The sequence below is a fragment of the Triticum aestivum genome, chromosome 5B, assembly GCF_018294505.1.
Source record: "Triticum aestivum cultivar Chinese Spring chromosome 5B, IWGSC CS RefSeq v2.1, whole genome shotgun sequence".
Classification (NCBI taxonomy): Eukaryota; Viridiplantae; Streptophyta; class Magnoliopsida; order Poales; family Poaceae; genus Triticum; species Triticum aestivum.
This window is the reverse complement of record NC_057807.1, coordinates 85,489,179-85,516,234: the sequence shown is the minus strand read 5'-3', so window position 1 is coordinate 85,516,234 and position 27,056 is coordinate 85,489,179.

Sequence of the window (27,056 nt, the reverse complement as noted above, 5' to 3'; positions counted from 1 at the left end):
TCCGCTCGGCGTTCTCTTTCAAGAACCTCATAGCGGTCGGCAGCATCTTTTAATTTCGCGGCCATTCCGGCCATCTCCTCCCTGCTTCGGCAGTGAGCAGCCTTTTCGGCTTTTAGCTCTTCCGCTGCCTTTGAGGCAGCCGCATCACTTTTCCTGGCTTGCTCTTTGGCTCGAGCAAGCTCTGCTCGAAGGTCTTCCACAGCAGCGGCAGCATCTGCATCAAGCATACAAATTGTAAGGAACGGGCATCAGCTACCTTACTAGGCAACCGCGGAGCAACCACCTACCTTGCGACTCATTAAGTCGCTTATTGACCAGCGCGATGTCCGCATCCGCAACATCGAGTTGCCTCTTCAGTTCGGCAACTCCATCAGTCTGGCTGGCCACTGAATGTTCTGCCACCTGCATAGGAAAGGCGACATTCTATAACTGAGATTATGATCCTTGGCACGCTATCGCTTTCGACAGCATACCAAGTCTCAGGGGCTACTATCTATACAGGGCGCACTCCATGTGCAAAACTGTCAAAAGGTATGTCATTTTTTGCGTACCTCAAACCCCGTCAGCAAACTTCCGACGGCCTCATACAACCCGCTTTCAGCGGGTGAGATCCTCTCAATTACCATACTCATTAATGTGCGGTGATCTTCTGAGATAGACGCCCTCTTGAGCAAATCCTACAGCTCCAACGGCCGTACTCCAATGGGTGCCGGACTCTCCGGCCCCGCCGGACTCGGGGAGACCCTCCGTGACGACACCTCAGGGTCGTCCGCCCCACCCGACGGGGCGGCAGATGGAGGCGTCTCGCTCTCCATCATCTCCGGACGAAGGTCCCCCGAAGATGAGCTCTGCTGAGATGGGCTGAGATCCGAACTACAATGTGAAAACTTCGGTTACCTTTGGAAATAATACAGGGGCGTTCCCTACTACAAAATTCCCCCTTTTTTACTTACGGATCGCTGGAGGGCTGATTCCTCTGGGGAGACTGTGCGGCCGGGGCTCTTCCCGGCGCAGGACCTTCCGGCGCAGATTTCCTTCCCCGCTTTGAGGCCTTGGCCTCCGGGTCTTCGGAAGCGGTCCTATTCTCCCCCTGGAAGGAGGGATTCTCGATTCCCCCCTTATTGAAGGCCTCCTTGGCAGAGGTGGTAGTTTCCCTGTGCCCCCCTTTGCTCTCCTTTGAAGGCGCAACCTCCAAAATTTTGACTAACACGGGATCTGGCGTGGTCTCAGGGAGGGGGGCCGGACACCGTATCAGTTTTTCTTGTGCTATCCACTCCTATCCAAGGGATAGCTGGTTAAAAGGCAAACCCATGATAAATAAATGGACAATATGTCCAGACACAAGGCTACTTACTTGAGTATCCGGGCGATTGCAGCTTAGGCCAGCGTCCTCGGTCAACTCCGGACGCATCTCTTGCGATCCGAAGAACAGTTTGTACATCTCCGCGGGTGTCAAACCCATGAAGTGTTGGAGAGCTCGTGGCCCCTCCGGATTAAATTCCCACAGGCGGAGGGGGCGACGTTTGCAGGGCAGAAGGCGCCGAATCAGCATAACCTGTGCCACTATGACCAGATTAATCTCCTTTTCTTGGAGGCCTCGAATCCGGTCCTACAACAGGGGTACGTCTTTGGACGGCCCCCAGTTAAGCCCCTTGTTGACCCATGACGTCACCCGTTGTGGAGGGCCCGAGGGGAAGACGGGCGGCGGCCTCTGCCTGCTGCCCCTGGGAGCGGTGATATAGAACCACTCCTGTTGCCACAAGCCGAGCTCCTCCTGAAAAGAGCCCTCGGGCCATGGAGCATCGGCCCTCTTGCTTATAACCGCCCCTCCGCACTCTGCCTGACGCCCCTCAATCATCTTTGGCTCCACGTTGAAGGTTTTGAGCCACAAGCCAAAGTGAGGGGTAGTGCGGAGGAAGGCTTCGCAGACGACAATGAATGATGATATGTGGAGGATGGACTCCGGAGCCAAGTCATGGAATTCCAGCCCATAGTAAAACATGAGCCCCCTCACGAAGGGATCCATCGGGAAGCCAAAACCCCGACGGAGGTGAGACATGAACACGACGCTCTCGCCGGGCTCGGGAGTAGGAATAACTTGCCCTCGGGCAGGAAACCAATGCGAAATCTCATAGGTCAAGTACCTGGCGTCTCTCAGCTTTAGCACGTCCTCTTCTGTGATGGAAGAGGGCATCCATCGGCCTCGTAGGTCGGAGCCGGACATCGTCGAAAGTAGAAAGTACCCGAATCTGGAGCCCAGGGTGTTGGAACTCGGGGCAAGGGGCGGATTCGATTGAGGATTGAAGAAAAAGAACGTGCCTTGGTCTCATTATAAAGAGGATTGTCGGTGTCAAAACCAGCTGATCTCGGGTAGGGGGTCCTGAACTTTGCGTCTAGGCGGATGGTAACAGGAGACAAGGGACACGATGTTTTACCCAGGTTCGGGCCCTCTTGATGGAGGTAAAACCCTACGTCCTGCTTGATTGATATTGATATTGTGGATGTTTACAAGAGTGGATCTACCACGAGATCAAGGAGGCTAAACCCTAGAAGCTAGCCTATGGTATGATTGTTGTTGTATGATTGTCCTACGGACTAGATCCATCCGGTTTATATAGACACCAGAGAGGGCTAGGGTTACATAGAGTCGGTTACAATGGTAGGAGATCTACATATCCGTATCACCAAGCTTGCCTTCCACGCCAAGGAAAGTCCCATTCGGACACGGGGCGAAGTCTTCAATCTTGTATCTTCATAGTCTTGGAGTCCGGTTGATGATGATAGTCCGGCCGCTAATAGTTTGGCTGATGATGGAAGTCCGGCTATCCGGACACCCCCTAATCCGGGACTCCCTCAAGGATACCAAGAGCCGTCCCCGTGACCGTTTGGAACCCGCCTTCGATGGAGGGGGCGTGGCAACGGGCATGGTTGGGTTACCCACGTCCGTATTTATGAGAATCCCGGAATAAGGGGAACACGATATCTGCATCGACAAGATGTGCCAAGGAAACCGCTTCGCTAAACACGCTGAGGTGACACAATAAAAACGATTCAAGAAAAGGCTTGGTAGTGGTGTGACGTCACGCCACCAAATACGTCAGCAGATTGAACTTGTGTAAATATTATTCTCTCTATGGTGGTACGTGGAATTTATTTTGCAGAGGCGGACACTATCCTGGTGTTCACAATCTTCCATAAATTATTCGGAGGAGGAACCCGCCTTGCAATGCCGAAGACAATATGCGCGCCGGACTCGTCGTCATTGAAGCCTGGTTCAGGGGCTACTGAGGGAGTCCTGGACTAGGGGGTGTCCGGATAGCCGAACTATCATCATTGGCCGGACTCCAAGACTATGAAGATACAAGATTGAAGACTTCGTCCCGCGTCCGGATGGGACTTTCCTTGGCGTGGAAGACAAGCTTGACGATACAGATATGTAGATCTCCTACCATTGTAACCGACTCTGTGTAACCCTAGCCCTCTTCGGTGTCTATATAAACCGGATGGCTTTAGTCCGTAGGACGAACAAAATCATACCATAGGCTAGCTTCTAGGGTTTAGCCTCCTTGATCTCGTGGTAGATCTACTCTTGTAACACACATCATCAATATTAATCAAGCAGGACATAGGGTTTTACCTCCATCAAGAGGGCCCGAACCTAGGTAAAACATCGTGTCCCTTGTCTCCTGTTACCATCCGCCTAGACGCATAGTTCGGGACCCCCTACCCGAGATCCACCGGTTTTGACACCGACACCCTCCCTCTCATTTTCCTCCAAGAAGCCTCAACACCGGCGTAAGCTCCAGCGAAGCGCTGTGCCTCTCTGTTTCCTTCTCCCCTCCCTCCGGACTGACTAGCGGGGCCCGCTAGTCAGCCACTCATTACGCGCGTGAAGCGGTATGAGTGGTGGTGCCCCGGGAGAATACGCCTTCGACGTCACCCCCCTCTGTTTTCTTTTTCAAATCCATTTAAATTCCAGTAGCATTCAAATGGCCACAACTTTTATTCTACAAGTCCAAATGCAGTGATTCTTTTTCCATCGTGTTCTGTGTCCAAAAATCGAACAGCACCCAAGAGATGGGATTTTTCCTTGCTGTCTGGATTTTCTGGCACTTTTCAGACGGTTTCTTGATATTTTTCTTTTGTGGTTTTGAATATTTTCAGAAGAACTAGCTTGTCTTGAGGATCACCAGGAGCCTTGTGAACCTCATCAGTACTAAGGCAAGCCACAGTAACATTTTTATGGTGCCACTTCAATATTTATGATTGTCATACTTGAACCTATGATTATTAATGCATTTAAATTAGTTATATTATAAATATATTCTGTTATGTGCTTGTTATGTTAAAATTCTTGAACTTCAGAATGTTTGAAGTAAATATGGTTGGGAAGATAAGGAGAATTAGTTGATAGTGATAAATAAATAATATGGTGATAGAGTTTGATGAGTAATTTGAATATTATTTTTGCATGAGGTAAAATGATGATAATGCTACAAATGGTTCTGGTATAAGTAAAGAGAGGTTTTAATCAGAATAGTTGCATGAGTTTATGATGACTCCGTAGGAGCGTGGTTGGTGCAGTCTTTGCACGGTTATGTGATGCATATGTTAAGTGATGCATAGTATGGCATGTGACACCGGTTATTTTCTTTTCACATTCAGTTGAACCTGATTAATAATTCAACTTGAACATGTTGTTGACCAGGTCGTGGTGCCGCTGAAATGAGTCTTTCCCAGTGCAACCACATTTGCCGGTATGGGATGGCCTTAATGCGTTTCATTGTCGTGCCTCTGGTCGGTACCTCAATTTAGGGAAGGTTGTGGGCGTGCTGTACCCTGGCCCGGTAGGCAAGCATAACCTTGTGATCCCGTTGTTAAGTTAATTTTTGGTACCGGATCCCAGAGTGGATCGTGGCCACTGTCGGATTTTGGGTTCCGGCAGACCCTCAAGGTTCGAACTCTAGGGTGCGCGGAGAGATCACACCTCCTATCTACTCACGTCTCGTCGCCTGGCAAAGGATCTAAACTACACGAAGAACAACACAAGGGACACGAGGTTTATACTAGTTCGGGCCACCATTGTGGTGTAATACCCTACTCTAGTTTGTGGTGTGGTGGATTGCCTCAGGGGCTGATGATGAACAATACGAAGGAAGAACTGCCTCGTGAGGGGAGGAGTTCTTGTGGAGGTGATGCCTCTTGGGAAGGATTGAATCCGGATCCCCTTCTACTATGGTGGCTAGCCCTATTTATAGAGCGAGGCCCTGGTCCTCTTCCCAAATATTGAGCGGGAAGGGCGCCAACAATTGTCCATTTTGAAGGGGAACATCTAGTACACTTATCCTGACTAAAGTTGGTCCTCGCCTGCCAAAGACTCTAACGATGACGCCGACTTGGGCTCCACGATGACCTCCATCCTGCCGCTCTGCTGATCTTGGTCTTGTTGCACCGAAATGGTTGCCTTTTCTTGATACCCTTGCCTGCGCTTGCCTCCTTTGCACCAAAGAGGAAACAAGGACTCTACGCAGGCCGGCGCCCGCCTGGCGCCTGCCTGGCTTCGGTCGTCATGGCTTGCGTCATGGGCACCTCGTGAGGTACCCCACCTTGATCTCTCCGCCTCCTCGCGAGCCAGCCTAACGAGGCTGTGCCCGAGGAAGCTTCCTGTCATCCGCCCCGTGAGGATTGGCCCCTCGCGAGGGTCTTGAGCTTGTGTAGACGAAGATGGGCTGTACTGGGCCACTCCTTGAGCCACGCCGCAGGCCGCGGGCATGCAAGTCCAGGTACCCACATTCGCAGAATGCCAACAGTAGCCCCCGGGCCCAAGGCGCGCCCGAACTTGGCTTAGTAAAGAATCGAAGGGGCAAGTGTGAAGCGCCGTGGGCCCCAATAGCCCGCGACCTTGGGCGCCGCGTGGCGGGTGATTGGACGTGGGCGTCCCTGCTTCCCCACGACGCCTCGGAAATAGCACGACTTGACAAGTCCCTGCATGCAAAATGGGTCATGATTACCTGTGATCGTGGAGGCCGGCGGTTGGCCTCCCCCGGCTATATGTACGGAACGGCGCGAGCCCTTCCAGTCCATCTTTTCCTACTACTCCCCTTCTTCTTCTCGGCCGCTCGTCATCCCCATGGCTCCACCGAAGAGGTTCTTGGCCGTGGAGAAAGGTAAAGCTCGCCAGGAAGGGCCTGGCACCCCTCCGACCAAGCGTGGCCGGGGCCGCCCTCGCAAGCACCCTACGGCCCCCGCCACGGCTTCCCATGGTCATGGAAGCAGTCCTCTGCGCGGCGGTGGGTGCCCGGCTGCCGACGAGAGGTACGCCACGGCTGCGCGGCCCCCCAGGCTGTGTTCCCACTCGGAGGAGGTGCTGCCAGAGTTCGTCGTGTGGTTGGTGGACCCGACCAGCACCTGGCTCCAACTCCCCCGCTTCTTTGTAGGTGAACTTCTGGCTGGTGCCCCGGGCGTCCTTTGGGTCCAGGCGGATGGTTGCTGCAGCAGGGCCTCCTGGGCTACGCTGGAGGTCTCCGCCGCTGGGGAGGCGGCCCTGACCCGCGGCTGGCAAACGTTTGCTCGCGTGCGCGGCCTGAGCCGACGGTGCACTCTACACTTCAAGTTCAACGGCGATGCCACCCTCTACATGAGGGTGTTCGGGGAAGACGGTCGCCACGCTGGATGCTCCCCGAAGACGATGACCGCGGCCGTGCGCCCAGCCATGGCGTTGATCAGGATGAAGGTGGTGGGAGGCGCGCGGGCAGCGGTGCCCGAGGCCCGCCAAGCTTTGGTGACTCCCCATCGGACAGAAGCTCCTCCAGCGGTGGTCGTGACCAGCCCCCTCGCCATCGCGCTCGCCTGGGAGAGGGCAGCGGGTCGGCCCGCCACCGTCCCTCGATGAAGCGGGAGGTGGAATCCAGCTGAGCTCCGGAGGAAGTACAAGCCCTTGTCAAGAGTTGATGCCGGGCAAGTCACGCCCATTTTGCTTTTCTCCCTTCCCTGCGCAAAAAGAAGGTAGTCTGGTGCCACACGTGAGCGTGTTGAACTGTTGTTGTTTAATTAACGCACTGTTTCTACTGTTTCTGCACTATGTTTTCGTTCCGCGTGTTTATGCATGGAAATTACTTAGCTTGGGGGAAGCTCGTCGTGGTCTTCGCCTCCTGAGGCTAGGGCCTCACCGTGCGCCTTATGTCCTGCAAGGGTTAGTCAGTAGGGGTAGTCCCCAGCCGTGGTAGCCGGGACGACCAACCCAGGTTCCGTTATCGTGTCGCGATGCCCATGGGGCACAGACTGGGAGGGGTGCTCCCGCAGCGTACTCGGATAGGGAAGTTCCAAACCACCGGGGCAGAAAACACTCGCGAGGGTGCCCTTGTTCCTCCCTCGTGAGAATTGTGTGAGAGAAAACGAAGCAAACAAGCGAAATGGATGAAGGGTCGCGAGCTAGAAACGGTAACAACTTCAATAAAACTTCAAATAGGAACAAACAAACCAACTGCAGAAAGCAAATGAAAAAAGCCGCGTCTGGCACCTAATCTAGTCTTCGACGTCTTCTCACCAGCACGGAGCTAATTGCTGCCGCTGGGCATGGGCGGGAGCCCCTGAGGCCCGATGGCGACACTCCATAGACTCCGGGGTGTGTACAACCCCACTCATTATTACGTGAGAGTGTCACGGGCGGCGAGCTTCACAGGCGTTTGCCTTCTTCACAGGCACCGGGCCTTTTCAAAAACGCAGCAACTTCACAGGCATTCTCCTTCTTCACAGGCACCGGGCCTTTTCCAAAATGCAGCAACTTCACAGGCATTCGCCTTCTTCACAGGCACCAGGCCTTTTCCAAAATGCAGCAACTTCATAGGCATTCGCCTTCTTCACAGGCACCGGGCCTTTTCCAAAACGCAGCAACTTCACAGGTATTCGCCTTCTTCATAGGCACCGGGCCTTGCTCAGGGGTAAAATCTTCTGAGATGTTGAATGTTCCATGCGTTCTGGACGGGCACCCCCTCCTTGGTCTCCAAGCGCGCGGAGTCGGGCCTCGAAACATGAACAACCTTGAATGGGCCCTCCCACATGGGAGAGAGCTTATGCAGCCCCTCCCTGGAGAGAACCCGTTTGAGCACGAGGTCCCCTACCTCAAGAGTCCTGGGGCGGATGTTGCGGCAGTGGTATCGCCGCAGTGCTTGTTGGTACCTTGCTGCTCATAGCGCAGCTTCTCGATGACGCTCCTCCCCCAGCACGAGATCCGTCCCCCGCATGGCGTCCTGCTGTGACTCGTCGAACGCCAGGACCCGCGCGGAACGACGCCTAACCTCGTGAGGGAGAACGGCTTCAGCTCCATAAACCAGAAAGAACGGGGTCTCACCAGTCGGCTTGGTCGCAGTCATGCAGATAGACACAGCACAGATTGGAGCTCGTCGTACCAGCCCCTGCCGCAGGCTTCCAACTTCTTCTTGAAGGTCCTGGTTTTGAGGCCCCTCAGGACCTCCGCGTTGGCTCGCTCAGCCTGGCCGTTCCTCCGGGGGTACGCCACCGAGGCATAGCATATCTGCATTCCAAGGTTAGCACAGTACGTTTTGAATGGAGATTGCTGGTGAACTGCGAACTGTTGTCGGTGATGATGCGGTTAGGCACCCCAAATCGGCTCACGAGGCCCTTGATGAACTTGACTGCTGAGCCCGTGGGTATGGTGCGGACAGCTTCCACCTCAGCCCACTTGGTGAACTTGTCCACGATGACGTAGAGGTAACGGTAGCCCCCTGGCGCCCGAGGGAACGGGCCCAGAATGTCTAGCCCCCAAACCACGAACGGCCATGAGAGGGGTATGGTCTGCAGTCCCCCCACCGGCAGGTGGATCTGCTTGGCGTGGAACTGGCAGGCCTCACAAGCCTTCACCAGCTCAACGACGTCGTTGAGCGCTGTGGGCTAGTAGAACCCGCTACGAAATGCCTTGCCAACGAGGGTCCGTGAGGATGAGTGGTGCCCACAGTCTGCATCGTGTATGTCTGCCAGCAGCTCCTTCCCTGCTCTCTGGGAATGCAATGCAGGGACACGTCGTTCGGCCGCCTTCGGTAGTGCTCCCCATCCTTGACGCTGTAGGCCGTGGCCTGACCTGCCACGCGCTCCGCATCCTCCTCCTTCTCGAAAAGAGTCCCTTGCGTCAAGTAGTCCTTGAATTCTGCCATCCAGCATTCTTCCTGAGGCTCCAAGGCTAGAAGCAGGCGTGCCCCCGAGGCCGGGCCACAGGCCGGGGCTCCTGAGGCAGGTGGCTGAGGGAGTTCCTCCCTAGGTTGCGCTGTGCTTGATAACGTCGGTGTTGCTGAGGGTTTGGAGAGTCGCTCCTCGAAGACGCCAGGCTCCTGAGGTAGCCGCCTGGATGCCCTCTTGGTGATGTCGTCAGCCTCTTGATTGGTACCGCAAGGCACATGCTGCAACTCCAACCCCCAAAACTGTTTCTCCATCTTGCGGACCTCCGCGAGGTACGCCTCCATGTGCTCATCCCTTGGCTCGTACACCTTGTTGGAGAAGTTGACGAGGAGTTGCGAGTCGCCCTTGACTGTGATTTGTTTCACTCCTAAGGCGATGGCTGCCCTCAAGCCCGCTATCAGGCCCTTGTACTCTGGTATGTTGTTGGAAACATTCTCCCCATGCTGGAAGCAGAGGTGCACGACGTATTAAAGCTTGTCCTGAGTGGGGGATATGAGCACCGCGCCAGCCCCCGCGCCCTGCCACATGAACGCTCCGTCAAAGTACATCACCCAGCCGTCCGGCGCTTCACTCCCCGGGGAGAGCGACCGGTCCTTGCCCAGTATGAGCCCTGGCACCTCTGTCCATTCCACCATGAAATCTGCGAGCGCAGCCCCCTTAATGACCCTGGTAGTGCTAAATTCTAGCTGGAATGCTTGCAGTTTGATGTTCCATTCGGCAACCCTCCCCGCTGAATTGGGGCTCCTAAGTACCCTTTCCAGGGGGTAGGCTGAGATGACCTAGATGGGATGGCCCTGAAAGTAGTGTCGCAGCTTGCGCGAGGCTACCAACAGTGCGAGGAGGAGCTTCTGAGGCATTGGGTACCGTGCCCTTGCATCCCGTAGCACTGTACTGACAAAGTACACCTGGTGCTCGACGAGATTGAGGGTGCTAGCGCGGCCCGAGTCCTCTGGAGGTCGGGGCGCCTCCTGAGGCGGCGCGGCCCTCAGTCCTTGGTTGCCTGAAGGAGCCTCCTCTGCTCCTGGTGCGCTCTCTTGGCGGGGCTGATCTTTCTCTGCTGCAGTCATGGTCTCTGCGAGGCCTTCCAGGCCCTGTTCTTCCTCAGTCGGGAGTGCAACGGCGGCCGAGGCCTGAAGCTCCTTTTGGACTGCTACCAGGGCTGCGCTGGTGGAATAAGGGGTGGCTGCAAGGTAGAGCACCAGGGGCTCTCGAGGGCGAGGGGCCACCATCACCGGGGGGCTGGTAAGGTACCTCTTGAGGTCTTGGAACGCTTTGTCGGCTTCTTCAGTCCATTCAAAGGGGCCTTTCTTCTTCATCAGCTTGAAGAAAGGCAGCGCCCGCTCTCCCAGCTTGGAGATGAAACGTCCTAAAGCAGTTACACGCCCGGTGAGCTTTTGCATTTCCCTGAGGGTCTTTGGCGGGCTCATGTCCTCGACTGCCTTGACCTTCGCTGGGTTAGCCACAATGCCCTTGTGTGATACGAGGAAGCCTAGGAGCTTGCCCGAGGGGACTCCAAACACACACCTCTCCGAGTTGAGCCGCAGGTCCACTTCACTGAGGCTCGCGAAGGTTTCTTCCAGGTCCTGTATCAGGGTCTTCGCCTCCCGAGACTTCACCACAATGTCATCAACGTAAGATTCAGCATTCCTCCCGAGCTGTCGCCCCAGAGCGATGTGCATCAATCGCTGGAAGGTCGCTCCCGCATTGCGTAACCCAAACGGCATGCAGGTGTAGCAGTACACCCCACACAGGGTTAGGAAGGCCGTTTTCTCCACGTCCTCCACCACCATCTTGATCTGATGATAGCCCGAGAAGGCATCCAGGAAGCACAGTAGGTCACACTCGGCGGTGGAGTCAACGATCGGTCGATGCGGGGGAGCGGGAATGGATCCTGCGGGTAGGCTTTGTTGAGGTTGGTGAAGTCGACGCACATGCGTTCCTTTCCTCCCTTCTTTGGCACGACAACAGGGTTGGCCAGCCAATCAGGGTAGCAGACCTCCCGAATGACCCCCGCTGCTTCCAACTTGCGGGTCTCTTGGACGACGAAGGCCTGCTTTTCAGTGGACTGCCGCCATGCCTTTTGCTTCACAGGGCGCACATTGGGGCACACGTTGAAATGATGCTAAATTACATCCCTCGGGACTCCCGCCAGCTGATTAGGCTCCCATGCAAACACCTTTCTGTTTGCGCGCAGGAAACCAACCAGGGCCTTCTCCTATTCAGGCTCAAGGTTGGTGCCTATCGTGAAGGTAGCACCGGTGGGCTCGTCCTCGTCGACCGGTACCTGCTTGGTCTCCGCCTTGTCTTGGCTGAATAGCTGCTTCTTCTTGGCCGGTGCAGCCCTCTTGGGCTCGGGGGTGGCTAAGCCGGCGGGCCGCGCCACCGCCGCAGTCTTGAAGGCAAGCTTGAGTGCTTGCAATGCATCCCCGGTGTCTCCGGACACAATAAGGACGCCATTGCTCCCGGGCATCTTCATGAGGTTGTACGCTGGGTGAGTTGCAGCCATGTACCGGGCTAGGGCCGGGTATCCGAGGATGGCGTTGTACGGGAGGCCAATGGGGGCGATGTCGAAGTCGATTAGCTCCGTGCGGAAGTTGTCGTATGTGCCGAAGGTCATCGGGAGGCGGATCTGTCCCAAGGAGCCGGTGGAACCGCCTCCGACGCCCAAGAAGGGCCTGCTGGGCTGAAGCCGCTCCGGTGGCACGTGGAGGAGGCTGAAGGCTTCCACCGAGAGCACGCTGAGGCCAGCACCGCAGTTGATGAGGGTCCTGGTGACGGCCACCTGGCAGATGGTGGGGGTGCACAGCATTGCGAGCGCGCCCGAGCAGGCTGAGTTGGAGGGGTGATCATCCGAGCTGAAGGCCAGATCGCCCTTAGGCGCCGCCCAACCCAGAGGAGCCCCATGCTGCGTGAAGGCGGCGCCGATCTGGCGGACGAATGGCTTGATATGGCGTCCCGAAGGTGGCCCCTGCGAGCCACCTAGGAGAGCTGTGACGACCGGGGGCGCCGGTGCAGCGTACTAGGCGAGGAAGAGGTTGCACAACTCCTCCCAAGAGGCGACAGAAGCCGTTGGCAGGTGGAGCATCCACATGCGCGGAACGCCGGTGAGGGCCATGGGAAACCAGTTAGCCATGACCCTGTCATCGCCCCGGCCTTGAGGATGGCCTCCTCGTACGCCAGTAGGAAAGCCAGCGGATCCGCCATGGCGTTGTAGCGCGGTGGCATCTCTGGCTTGAACTTGTGCGGCCACTGCACCTGCCGCAAGGCCGGGGCCAAGGCTCGGAGCCCCCTGGCCCCAGTTTTGGCGCTGGCAGCCGGAGCGGGCGGCGTGTTGCCCATCATGAGGGCAAAGCGCGGTGTCGGTGGAAGGGAAAGCTCCGGCGCACCCCTACCTGGCGCGCCAAATGTCGGATTTCGGGTTCTGGTAAACCCTCAAGGTTTGAACTCTGGAGTGCGCGCGGAGATCACACCTCCTACCTACTCATTTCTCCTCGCCTCACAAAGGATCTAAACTACATGAAGAACAACACAAGGGACACGAGGTTTATACTAGTTCGGCCCACCATTGTGGTGTAATACCCTACTCTAGTTTGTGGTGTGGTGGATTGCCTCAGGGGCTGATGATGAATAATACAAAGGAAGAACTGCCTCGTGAGGGGAGGAGGTCTTGTGGAGGTGATGCCTCTTGGGAAGGATTGAATCCGGATCCCCTTCTACTATGGTGGCTAGCCCTATTTATTGAGAGAGGCCCTGGTCCTCTTCCCAAATATTGAGCGGGAAGGGCACCAACAATTGGCCATTTTGAAGGGGAACATCTAGTACACTTATCCTGAATAAAGTTTGTCCTCGCCTGCCAAAGACTCTGACAATGACGCCGGCTTGGGCTCCACGATGACCTCCATCCTGCCGCTCTGCTGGTCTTGTCTTGTTGCACCGAAATGGTTGCCTTTGCTTGATACCCTTGCCTGCGCTTGCCCCCTTTGCACCAAAGAGGAAGCAAGGACTCTGCGCAGGCCGGTGCTCACCTGGCGCCCGCCTGGCTTCGGTCGTCATGGCTTGCGTCACGGGTACCTCGTGAGGTACCCCGCCTTGATCTCTCCGCCTCCTCGCGAGCCAGCCTCACGAGGCTGTGCCTGAGGAAGCTTCCTATCGTCTGCCCTGCGAGGCTTGGCCCCTCGCAAGGGTCTTGAGCTTGTGTAGACGAAGATGGGACGTACTGGGCCACTCCTTGAGCCACACCGTAGGCCGTAGGCAGGCAAGTCTGGGTACCCCCGGTCCCAGAACGCTGACAGCCACGACGGTGGTCGAGGTGTCTGGAGGTAGACACGGGGCCACCCAGGACTAGCCCGGTGGGGTCTGAGTCGGAGGGGCCGGGAGAGTGTAATGACAGTGAAATGGTTTCGTCGGAACGCTGTTGGTCCACCCAAATGGGAGTGCGAGGCCATGGGTTCCGTAGTGTGGGTACAGTGTACTAACCTCTGCAGAGTGTTTTTAAAACTATCGATAGACTAGTCCACGGTTACGCACATGCTCGAAAGTAATGTACACCATGGGTCAACACTTAATACATATGCACACTAATTTGCACTATGGATGACAGTGAGGTCATCGTGTTGAGTTGGACATGAGTTGTCGGGTTGTGATCACCGTAAGGATCACGGGCCACGAGTTGATCGGGTTGTGATCGCCGTAAGGATCACGGGCCATGAGATGGTCGGGTGGTGATCGCCGTAAGGATCACGAGAATGTTTTGGTAATATCTTGTTTATTGGTCACATCTGCTAAGCTAGTCGGGAGAATGAGTACCTGTTGAGCATGGTCACAGCATGTTGGATATATATATAGTTGCATTGTTGATTAATTGGATAAATATTATTATATTGTCTGTCATCATGTTTATGTTTATTGTGAGCTTGCAAGTACATTCAATGTACTGACCTGGCGTGTCATGCCAGATTTCAGGTAAGTCCCGTTGGAAAGGAGTGCTGTCCGAGTCTAGACCGTGTCCACGTCGGTGTCCTTGTGCTATGGAGTCCCGCTACGTCGTTGTTCCGCTGCCGAGTAGTTATCATGTTCGAGGCCCCCTTTTATGTTCACTAAATAATGTACATATTGTGAAGCCGCACCATGTGTGCCGCCTGGCCTCGCTAACTATTGTAATATGAGCTATGCTCCGCTAGCATGAATAAAGCGGTTATTTTCTATACCATGTTGTTGTGTGTTGCTAGAAGACAAGGTCTCTGGGCTAGCAATGCAAGGTAAAACGGTCGCTCTGAGCCGGGGTGCCACAACGCTTGGTATCGGAGCCACACTGACTGTAGGCCACGCTAGACTAAGCCAAGTTAACTGGACGCTAGATACGAGTTGTAGCTGAGTGTCGGTAATGACTATAGCTGGTTGTTGCATTGCTTGCACTGATTATATTTATTTTTCTATGCTAACCTGCTAATGGTTGTGAGCGTAGATGGCTCCGGTGATGTATCCGTGCCAGTTGCAGCTGATGCCATACACGTCGCCGCATCTCCTTTGTAACGTGTGGCGTCGGCTGTACCCTCACGGAGACGATCCAGTCTATCATGTGTATCGGGAGCGCCTAGCTGACTCAGTGTATGAGTGTCACTCCGTGGTTACTCTGCACACCAGTTCTGATCTCGGTTCTTACACTCATACCTCTTGTAGCGGCCACGCTTCTTCCGCTTCTCAGGCTGTCCAGTTTGCTGCATTCGAGGTACTTGTTGAGCTCCATTACAACGAGGTCTGGATGCAGAACCACCCAGGTTTCCATTACTACCCTTCTCTCCACGATAATGGTCATGTCCGTTTCCTTGTCATTGATCCGGAGTCTCATAGTGTAGCTAGCCACCTTTCCCGCTACATCACTTCTAGCTATCTTCTGATCTACAAGGTGGCTCGTGAGCTAAGTCGTGCCCGTACTGGTTTAGCCTCTACTTTAGTCTCTGCTCGCTCAACCACTATTTCTCCATCTATGGGATTTATTCCCTACGTCCCTACCAGTTCTAGATCCCTAGTTTCCCCGGTTACTCCCCCGAGTAGCTCGGGCACCGTGACTGCGACTCCACTTAGTGCTCCCGCCGAGTGGGTTTCACTCATCACCACTCCTGCAGCCCCGATGATCCACCCTCCACCTGCCCCAGAGGGAGAGCCCTCGATGCAGCATCGTCGTGTCACTTTTAACCCGGAGGTCTCTGTTAACCCCGTCAGTTCTGGATCCGAGTCCGCTTCAGGAGAGGACCCCGCAGTGCCAGCCGAGCAGTAGGGCTTTCGAGTATTCTCAGTCATCAGGATGGAGTATGGATGTAGTCGTATGAGTCATGATGTTTCGTTTCTTGTATGAGACTAGTTGGACCTGACATGTTATTATCTTTCATGTATGAGTCTATGTATAATTATGTTGGACTTTATTTTATTCGTCGTGTTTTCTTCGTCTTTTCAGTTTTGCTTGGTTTTGTTGCTGGCTTCTCCCCGGTTTTTGTTGAATGCTTCTCATCTCGGTTGCGTTGACTTGGGAAAAATCATATTAGGATGACGCGGGGAGGCTGCAGTAGCAACGTTCGCGAGGGTTCTCCTGTTCGCTGTTCCGCACAACAGGCAGGACAATCACCCGAACCATACGTTCCACCACCACCTCCACCGCCAAATCCGCCCTCCACCGAGCAAATTATGCGTATGTTCGAGGAACGACGAAACAATGATCTAATGGAAATGTTCAGAAGTATTCAACCAACGGTTGGATAGAATGGAAATCAGCCTGCCTCTCACTCCAAGTTATTTGATTTTTAAAGGACTAAGCCTCCCAGTTTCAGTCAGGCCGTTGATCCCTTGGATGCAGATGATTTGTTAAGAACTATATAAAAGAAACTTGAGGTTGCTCGAACTGATGAAGAGGATAAGGTTCCATTTGCAACGCGTTATCTAGAAGGCCATATGGTGGGAAAGTGAAAAGGCCATATGGACTGAAAATGAAGCAATTACCAGGTAAAGATTCAAGGAGCAATTCCAGAAATATCACATCCCTGCGGGTATTATGAAGACTAAGCAGCGTGAATTTCTCGCACTCCTCCAAGGAAGTCAGTCAGTGGGAGAATATTTACAAAAATTCAATCACCTGTCACGTTACTCCCAATATGACGTGGCCACTGAAGAAAGGAAGATGGACCGATTTCTTGGGGGATTAAACCCGCAACTCTGCTATGCTCTCAGTATGTTCGATATTCCAGATTTCCAAAAACTGGTGAACAAGGCTTTCATTGCTGAAAGGAAACACAAGCTCGTGTCAGATAATAAGTCTGCCCATAACGATCACAAACGCAAGTTTGAGCCCAAGAAGGAAATGCAACCGCTGCAGAAGGTTCATACCTCGCAGCCAACTCCGGTGCCATACCATCCTAGTTGGCAACAAAATGTTAACAAGACCACCACCCAAGTGAAGAATGATGTGCTCAACCCAGTTATGGAGAATCGCCTACACAACAATTCATGTTATAGTTGTGGACAAACCGGACATTATGCCAAACAGTGTCCTAAGAACAACCGGACCAATACTTCGTTCAAGCCTCAAATCCATTATTTGGAAGCTGGTCCAAGTCAACACGACGTCACAGGATACGTTCATCATATTTCAGCCGACGAAGCCCAAGAAAATCCCGAAGTCGTCATTGGTATGTTCCCTGTTAATAACATACCTGCAGTAATTTTATTTGACTCTGGGGCTTCCCACTCTTTTATTTCTCGGAGTTTCCTTGCCCAAAACAAATTTCCTTGGTCACTTTTGGGCAATAATATGCTGGTACAAACCCCGGGATCCATTATCCAAAGCAATCTTATTTGCCGCAATCTGGAAGTCAGTATCAACGAAATCGGTTTCCCGACGTCTTTGATACTCATTGAGTCTGATAAATTGGATGTTATCTTGGGTATGAACTAGCTGACTTAGTACCAAGTATGCATAAATTGTGCGACCTGAGAAGTTAACTTGACCAGACAAGATGGACAAGCTACCAAGTTTATTGCTCGTAGAAGCATACCATCCAAGGAAATGCTTTTACAGCAATAGCAAAAATGGAGTTAATTCCGGTGGTCAGTGAGTTTCCCAATGTATTCCCAGAAGAACTGCCAGGCATGCCACCTGACCGAGAGCTTGTGTTTCCAATAGAACTTGTGCCCGGAACCACACCAATACACAAGAAATATTATCGAATGCCGTCATCTGAATTGGTAGAGCTAAAGAAATAATTCGATGAAATGCTCCAAAAAGGATATATCCGCCCCAATTCCTCGCCATGGGGATCACCCGCAATTTTTGTGGACAAGAAAGATGGCAGCCTTTGTATATGTGTGGAATACCGACAGTTAAACGATGTCACGATCAAAAACAAATACCCTCTGCCAAGGATTGATGATTTGTTTGATCATCTCAGTGGAGCCAAGGTATTCTCAAAGATTGATTTGTGGACTGGATATTACCAGCTAAAAATTAAAAGGGAGGATATTCCCAAGACCGTGTTCACCACTCACTACGGTCTTTATGAATATACCGTCATGTCCTTCGGCCTCACCAACGCCCCCGCCTTCTTCATGCACATGATTAACAAAGTATTCATGGATTTCCTTGATAAGTTCGTGGTCGTCTTTATCGATGATATACTTATTTACTCTAGAAGTGAAGAAGAGCATAAAGGACACCTCCGTGCAGTGTTACAACGACTCCATGAGCAACAGTTGTACGCTAAGTTCAGTAAATGCGAGTTTTGGGTCATGCAAGTTGGATTCCTTGGGCATGTGCTATCCGCTGAAGGAATAGCCGTGGACCCAAGCAAACTAAAAGATGTGCTCGACTGGTTGCCACCCAACACCGTGTCTCAGATCCGGAGTTTTCTTGGATTAGCCGAATACTACCATTGTTTCATTGAAGGGTTCTCCAAGATTGCTAAGCCCATGATTGAATTGCTGAAAAAGGATAAGAAGTTTGAATGGACATCATACTGTGAGAAAAGTTTCACCGAGTTAAAGAAGCACTTAACAACTGCGCCAGTATTAACACTTCCAGATATCTACCGCAGCTTTGATGTATGTTGCGACGCTTCCCGACAAGGACTTGGGTGCGTGTTGATGCAAGATGGCAAGGTAGTAGCGTATGACTCACGGCAGCTACGAACCCATGAAGGAGATTACCCCACTCATGATTTGGAATTGGCCGTGGTAGTTCATGCTTTAAAAATTTGGAGACACTACCTCACTTGAAAAAGGTGCCAAATTTTTACCAATCACAAAAGCCTCAAGTATATATTTACTCAGCCAGATTTAAATCTCCGTCAACAAAGATGGCTAGATTTGGTCAAGGATTATGACCTTGGAATAAATTATCATCCGGGTAAGGCCAACGTGGTTGCCGATGCACTCAGTCGAAAGCCCGTCAGTTTAAATGTCATGCTGGAATCACTGCCTTCCGAACTTAAAGAAGAAACTGCTCAACTCAACCTGGTCATAGTTGAGGCTGGCCTTGCCAATATTTTGACGGTTACCCCTACTCTTGAGAAAGAAATCCACAAGGCCCAGCCAGACGATGCCGATCTGAAGAAACGCATCAAGTCATCCGATTTCTCGAAGGATCAGTGCGGTACCCTCCGATTCAGGGGAAGGATTTGTGTGCCTAATCAAGCTGATCTAAAGCAGAAAATTTTATCAGAAGCCCACGAATCCTCGTACTCAATCCACCCTGGAGGCACAAAAATGTATGAAGACCTTCGACAAATATTCTGGTGGGATGGAATGAAGAAAGACATTGCTTATTTCATGGCCTGTCGCGACATCTGCAACATAGTTAAGGCAGAATATCAGAAACTAGCATGTCTTCTTCAACCTCTACCCGTGTCACAATGGAAATGGGACGATGTCTGTATGGATTTCATCAAAGGATTACCCAGGCCCCGACGAGGCAACAATGCGATCTAGGTCATAGTGGACACATTAACCAAGGTGGCACACTTCCTCCTAGTCAAAACCTCATATCGAGCAGATGAGCTTGCCCGACTGTATGTATCCAGGATTGTTAGATTACATGGAGTTCCCCAAACCATCACTACTGACCGAGGTTCACTTTTCACATCTGCATTCTGGAACCGTCTCCATCAAGCTCTTGGAACGGAATTAAAATACAGCACCGCTTATCATCCTCAGACGGATGGGCAAACCGAAAGAGTAAATCAGATATTAAAGCATATGCTCCGAGCCTATGTTTTAGCCCAAGGACCACAATGGGAAGACTGCTTGTCGTATGCCGAGTTCTCGTATAACAATGGGTTCCAGACCAGTTTAAAGATGTCACCTTATGAAGCTTTGTATGGCCGAAAGTGCCACACTCCGTTAAATTGGTCTCAAACTAGAGATAGTCGTATTTTCGGAACAGATCCTCATGCTGGAAGCCGAAAGACAAGTCAAGGAGATTCAAAGCACCGGCAGATCAGTTTTGAACCCGGAGAACATGTCAACCTTCGAGTGACACCCATGAGGGGAATAAAAAGGTTCCAAACCCATGCAAAATTGGCACCCGGGTTTATTGGTCAATTTCCCGTCATGACACGAGGAGGTGCTGTGGCATATCAGTTGGAGCTGCCTCCGGAACTGTCAGACGTGCACAACGTGCTCCACGTTTCACAACTACCACGGTGCATCTCACCACCCGAGAAAAAGATCGATTTGGCAGAGATAAAACTGGCAAGGATTTAACCTACGAAGAGAGTCCAGTGAAAATTTTGGATCAGATGGAAAGGGTCACTCGCAGTAAGTCATGAAAGTTTTACAAGGTTCAATGGATGCATCATACCGAGTCAGAATCAACCTAGGAATTAGAAGAATTTCTAAGGGCATGTTATCCAGAATGGTTTTCCCAAGCAACCGAATCTCGAGGACGAGATTCATTCTAAGTGGGGGAGGTTTTTCATAGCCTGGTTTTTGCCCTCTTTTCTTTGCTTGATTTTCAGCTAAGTTGATTTTGGATTTGGAGTTTTGAATCATTCCATTTGGACTTGACCACTTGGGTATCCCTTGATTTTCACCCAAGTGTTCCCTCTCCTCCTCAAATCCATCATTTCACCCCTGGCCAACCCAACAATATTGCTTGGAATATTTTTCTTAAATGAAAAATATTCATTGTGCCTCCTAAACCCTAGCTAAACTCCTTGACCTCCAAAGCAACCCTCATTTCTATTGCCCTAAAAATACTAAGAAAAATCCCAAATATTCTTTGGACCATAGGGCACATCTCTGAGCAAATATATTTCACCACTCTTTGGAATATTTTGGCTACAGAAAATAAAATAACTTCTGGGCTAAAATGGTAGTTTCTACAGCAACTACCTTTTTACTAGCTCCAATGTAGCTGGTTTTCCCTGCGCCTATTTACCTTAGTAAGAGTCAGTAAAACCTCAAAGCTCAGCCCTTGAATCCCTGTGGTTTGACCACAATAACTCCCAAAAGTTTCTGTCCAGAAACTTAACCTCATCACCATTTTACTTCTACTGCACCTGGAACCAAACTAAGCCATGGTAACACCTAAGTTACTAAGGACTACACGCCAGATATGCTTGTTAGTGCGTAGGTGGCCTGATGTCATGGTCCACGCGGTAACCGCATAGGAATGGCATGCCAAACATGCGCTCTACGCGACGCCAACGCCTCTGTAGAGCGTGTGCTCGCTGCCTAGCCAGCCGGAGCAAGCCAACCCTCGCCCCATCCTCGTCTTCACCTCCTTAACTCCTCCCTGCCGCTCGCCGATGCCGGAACTCACCGCAGTGAGCACGGGCACAGTCCGGCCAACGGCATAGTGCGCAGCGCACTGTGTTCGTCCCTTTCCTCCTTGATCCTGTGCTCGTCCGCGTCCGTGCACAGCTCCCGCATGACCCCCGTCGCCTTCCCCCTCTCTCTCTAACGCAGCTCATCGCCGGGCGCCGTGGACAGGTGTCCACCGGCGGAGCCCGAAACCCCCTCGCCGCTTGCCTATATAAGGAGCCACCCCGAGCCTCCTCAAGCACCATCCCGCACTCTCTCACACCCCACAAACTAGTAGGAAGCCGAAGACCTGCCGGGCAGGCCGCGGGCTGCCGTTCCGGAGCCGAGCTCGCCGGCGATCCCCTCTGGATCGTTCCCGCAGCTCCGGCCCTCCCCAAGCCAAGGCGACCTCGCCAGGACCTCCGCCTCTCCTCCGTGAAGCCAACGCACCCAGCTAGAGCCCCTGGAGCCACACCTAGCCGTCGTCTTCCTCATCTCCGGCGACCACCGCGTTCTGCCTCCGCTTGCGAGGAAGAATCTGACGCTGTCCAACCACCGTTAGCCATGCTACGGGTACATGCAGGTGTGCAATCATCTTCTCTGTCGATCCCTCCCTCTCGTTTGCCTCCAAGAATCCTCCACACCGGCGTAAGCTCCGGCGAAGCGCCGTGCCTCTCTCTTTCCTTCTCCACTCCCTCCGTCCTGACTAGCGGGGCCCGCTAGTCAGCCACTCCATACGCGCGCGAAGAGGTATGAGTGGTGGCGTCCCGGGAGAATACGCCTTCGACGTCACCCCCCTCTGTTTTCTTTTTCAAATCCATTTAAATTCCAGTAGCATTCAAATGGCCACAACTTTTATTCTACAAGTCCAAATGCAGTGATTCTTTTTGCATCGTGTTCTATGTCCAAAAATATAACAACACCCAAGAGATGGGATTTTTCCTTGCTATCAGGATTTTCTGGCACTTTTTAGAAAGTTTCTTGATATTTTTCTTTTGTGGTTTTGAATATTTTCAGAAGAACCAGCTTGTCTTGAGGATCACCAAGAGCCTTGTGAACCTCATCAGTACTAAGGCAAGACACAGTAACATTTTTATGGTGCCACTTCAATATTTATGATTTTCATACTTGAATCTATGATTATTAATGCATTTAAATTAGTTATATTATAAATATATTTTGTTATGTGCTTGTTATGTTAAAATGCTTGAACTTCAGAATGTTTGAAGTAAATATGGTTGGCAAGATAAGGAGAACTAGTTGATAGTGATAAATAAATAATATGGTCATAGAGTTTGATGAGTAATTTGAATATTATTTTTGCATGAGGTAAAATGATGATAATGCTAGAAATGGTTCTGGTGTAAATAAAGAGAGATTTTAATCAGAATAGTTGCATGAGTTTATGATGGCTCCGTAGGAGCGTGGTTGGTGCAGTCTTTGCACGGTTATGTGATGCATATGTTAAGTGATGCATAGTATGGCATGCGACACAGGTTATTTTCTTTTCACAATCAGTTGAACCTGATTAATAATTCAACTTGAACATGTTGTTGACCGAGTCGTGGTGCCGCTGAAACGAGTCTTTCCCAGTGCAACCACATTTGCCGGTATGGGACGGCCTTAATGCGTTTCATTGTCGTGCCTCTGGTCGATACCTCAATTTAGGGAAGGTTATGCGCGTGCTGTACCCTGGCCCGGTAGGCAAGCATAACCTTGTGAGCCCATTGTTAAGTTAATTTTTGGTACCAGATCCTAGAGTGGATCGTGGCCATGACGGTGGTCGAGGTGTCTGGAGGTAGACACGGGGCCACCCAGGACTAGCCCGATGGGGTCTGAGTCGGAGGGGCCGGGAGAGTGTCATGACAGTGAAATGGTTTCGTCGGAACGCTGTTGGTCCACCCGAATGGGAGTGCGAGGCCATGGGTTCCGTAGTGTGGGCACAGTGTACTAACCTCTGTAGAGTGTTTTTAAATCTATCGATAGCCGTGTCCACGGTTACGGACACGCTCGAAAGTAAGGTACACCATGGGTCAACACTTAATAAATATGCACACTAATTTGCACTATGGATGATAGTGAGGTCATCATGTTGAGTTGGACATGAGTTGTCGGGTTGTGATCGCCGTAAGGATCACGGGCCACGAGTTGGTCGGGTTGTGATCGCTGTAAGGATCACGGGCCACGAGATGGTCGGGTGGTGATTGCCGTAAGGATCACGAGAATGTTTTGGTAATATCTTGTTTATTGGTCACATCTGGTAAGCTAGTTGGGAGAATGAGTACCAGTTGAGCATGGTCACAACATGTTGGATATATATATAGTTGCATTGTTGATTAATTGGATAAATATCATTATATTGTCTGTCATCATGTTTATGTTTATTGTGAGCTTGCAAGTACATTCAATGGACTGACCTGGCGTGCAATGCCAGATTTCAGGAAAGTCCCGTTGGAAAGGAGTGTTGTCTGAGTCTAGACCGTGTCCACGTCAGTGTCCTTGTGCTATGGAGTCCCGCTACATCGTTGTTCCGCTGCCGAGTGGTTGTCATGTTCGAGGCCCCCTTTTATGTTCACTAAATAATGTACATATTGTGAAGCCGCACCGTGTGTGCCGCCTGGCCTCGCTAACTATTGTAATATGAGCTATGCTCCGCTAGCATGAATAAAGCGGTTATTTTCTATACCATGTTGTTGTGTGTTGCCAGAAGACAAGGTCTCTGGGCTGGCAATGCAAGGTAAACCGGTCGCTCTGAGCCGGGGTGCCACAGGGGCTAGATAGGCAATGCATATATCTAGCAAGAGAGAATGGGAGGGAGGGAGGGAGAGAGAGAGAGAGCTCGACATGAGGTGCAATGGTGGGTGTGTGAGGTAAATACATTTGGTAATAGAGTGAAAAGGGGGGTTGTGTAGTTGAGAGAGTTATAGATCGAAACATGGAGAGAAAAAATGAACATGTGTCAGAAACCGATAGCTTCCTAAGGTGGGTAGGAGAGGAACATTGACCGATACAGGAAGTACGTAGTGCATGTGCCAGGGGGGGCTAAAAACAAGATTTGAATGTAGATAGTACGAGACTTAACATCGTTGTTTTAATTCGGTGTACATTGTAAGATTTGAACTGAGGACCATGCATATGGCTAATTATTTTGAATTCGTGTCATACTAGGTTTGGAAAAGTTGACATTGACTCGATTGTTGTGCTATTTTGTAGGTCATATGTTTGAATCCATCCAAAGTTTTCTCACTACCATGTTGTTCATCATATACATATGAATTTGTACTAAAAAACTAGCATGGATACCGTGAAATGCGAAATCGACGTTAGAATTGGAGATTGCTATGTGACACACACTCTAATTCAAGTAACTAATTATGTGACACAGACTCTAATCCATGTTAGCATGCATACAGTGGATACTGTTTCATTTTTTTCAAATAACTTGTCATTAATTAATTTATAGTATCTCATTTCAAATGACTAATTATTTACAAGGAAAACACGGGCATGGTAATACATACAAATTTGTTTGCAAATGAAAGAAGATTCGTTTGCATTCTCAAATGTAGGCGCACCAGGCAGACCAGGGTCATGTCGTGGTGGTCGCATGTGTCGTACGGACGCTTAGCACCCAGCCTCCCACCCCCTCCCTCACTCCCCCACCCCCCCAAAAAAATAACGAAAAAAACTTAAATTCACGCTTCCCCTTTTCAGATTGAAATATCTGGCGGCCCCAACTCCAGCCCTACAAAATCTCCCTTCTCCACCATCCCCTTCCGCCCCCAGATTTCACAAATCCCTAATTCGCCGCCAAGCCAAGAAAAGTTCGAATCGCCCCTCGTCTCATCTCTTTCCCCACCTCTGTGCCGGACGACGACAATGAAGACGATGGTCGCGCTTCACCATCGCACCGGAGCTACCTCATCTACGCCCTCGTCCACCACACCGGGTGGTCCACAGACAACATCGGCCGTCGCAACCGATCTACCTCACAGACACCGACTTCCACCGCATCGGGTGCGCTCCACCAACACCGTCTCCCACCTCACCGGGGCTACTTCACCCGAGCACATCGTCGCACCTCCGCCACCTGAGGCCGTTGGGGCTTCACCAATGGTCTCGTCCACTGCATCATAGCGCTCTGCTGCCACTCAAGATCTGCATCAATGCGCGACCAGTCAACACCAGCGCATCACCCTCAACGGCTCTGAAGTGACCCGCACTCTAGCTAGGGGAGCATGCCCAAATGTCGGCCCGAACTAGGTATCCACACATCACTCCCTTGTGCACTTTCCCGACGATGTTTGGATATTGTTTCACTACTCTCTTAGCTTACACGCCTATGCAACTCTGACTTTAACTCTTATTTATTCTGGAGATATCATGTGAAAGAAGGAAAACCATTTTTTAGTGAAGCATGACGGCGCTACGGGATCTGGTACACATCCTGCACACCCGTCTAACCTTGTAAGTATCTAACCTTAGGTACAACAACAAGGTCAATTCCTCTTATTTGATCAACCATTCATCGTGTCAAAAATGCAGAGGGGGATGCAAGGAGCACAAGGCCTGCACATCCAAGAAAGTGGTAACATGGACTTGTACATGGAACATCCCAAGCGCAAGCAGAGCTGTAGTGAGCCTGTACAACGAGCTAGCATAAGTCCCTGCATTTCATTTAATTTGTACTGGCCTACGTGTATGATTTGTGTGAAGTGGCGGATCCATGAATTCAAGTTACCAGGGGCGGACATTTAACTTAAAAAATACGAAGGCACTTGCACTCTGGAAATCAACATAACTTGAGAAATGCGAAGCTGCATGCACTTTGAAAACCCGCTAATGATCCAAAGTAGTTCAGATTATAAAACACTAAATGATGTAAGCACCAAAAAAACACAGAATGCAACATGGTGTACAAGGACTACTAACATGGCCTGTACCTGCTTGAATTATTCGTTCTCTGGCTGAAAATATCAAAGTGTAATTGCACCTATAACCAGTGAGCAAACTGCATATCAATATATCTATCCTACACAAGTATTCCAATAGTTTCAAACAACAGATTAGAAAAGTATTTATGCTACATTGTCATGATACGGGGACTTTCTGGTAGATGGCCTCGACGTTTCCTCAAGCCATGAAAATGTACTACAATTTGGTTGTCATCAATGCATGCAAATCTCTATGTCTCTCTCAACATAGCAGATCATCATTAGACACTAATTCCTTCAATGGGAGCTAGCAAAATGCTTGCATTACATCCCTCATTAGACACTATATGTTCATAAACCAGGAGCATGTAAAATGTTTGCATCGAATCCTTCATTAGTAGTCTGTTCATTAGACACTTCAGGCTCAAGAACACCATGAGCTTGTTTGTTTGCACCGGAAACTTGATTAGATACATCAGATTCAGTCAGTTAAGTATTGATTGGCGGAGTTATAAAATAAGCAGAAATTGGTTTCATTTTCGCATAGATTCCCTACATACAAGCAGTTTTACAACACCTTCAGGTTTAACTATTGGCCAGATATTGAACAGTTCAATTAGATATAATCAGGGATGTGATGTACCTGCTCGTTGCGCATGCTGCTCTTGCAAGCTGCGACTGTCCGTTTGTGCAAGCTCGATGCCATGCCCTTGCTGCCGCCGCCGCCTCCCACGTAGGCTACAACCAGGGTTGGATCTTCATTTTCCTATCCTTCCATTTGCTTGAAGCCCAGCGACTGCCCTCCAACGAGGGTGCGAGGAAGTGCTGTGTTGGTCTGTCCAGTGGCGACTAGGTTAGGAGCAAACCAGACTGGAGGCTAGAGCGAATGAATTGGGATTTTTCCTGCTGTCGATCGATATGGGAGGCGCTCTTTTGGGCCGCGAGCCTGCTATAGGGCTTGCCTTGAACTTACGTTATTGGACCATCCAAATTGAAATGTTTTGGTTCATTTTTTACATTGCCTGCTCATGCGTTGGGACGGACAAAACTAGCCTGGGCCAACCTGGAAGGCTGAAACTAGGTGCGCACTTTCAAGCCACTCGAGGCGGCCACCCATACCGGCCACTACGGTGGCATCGCCCC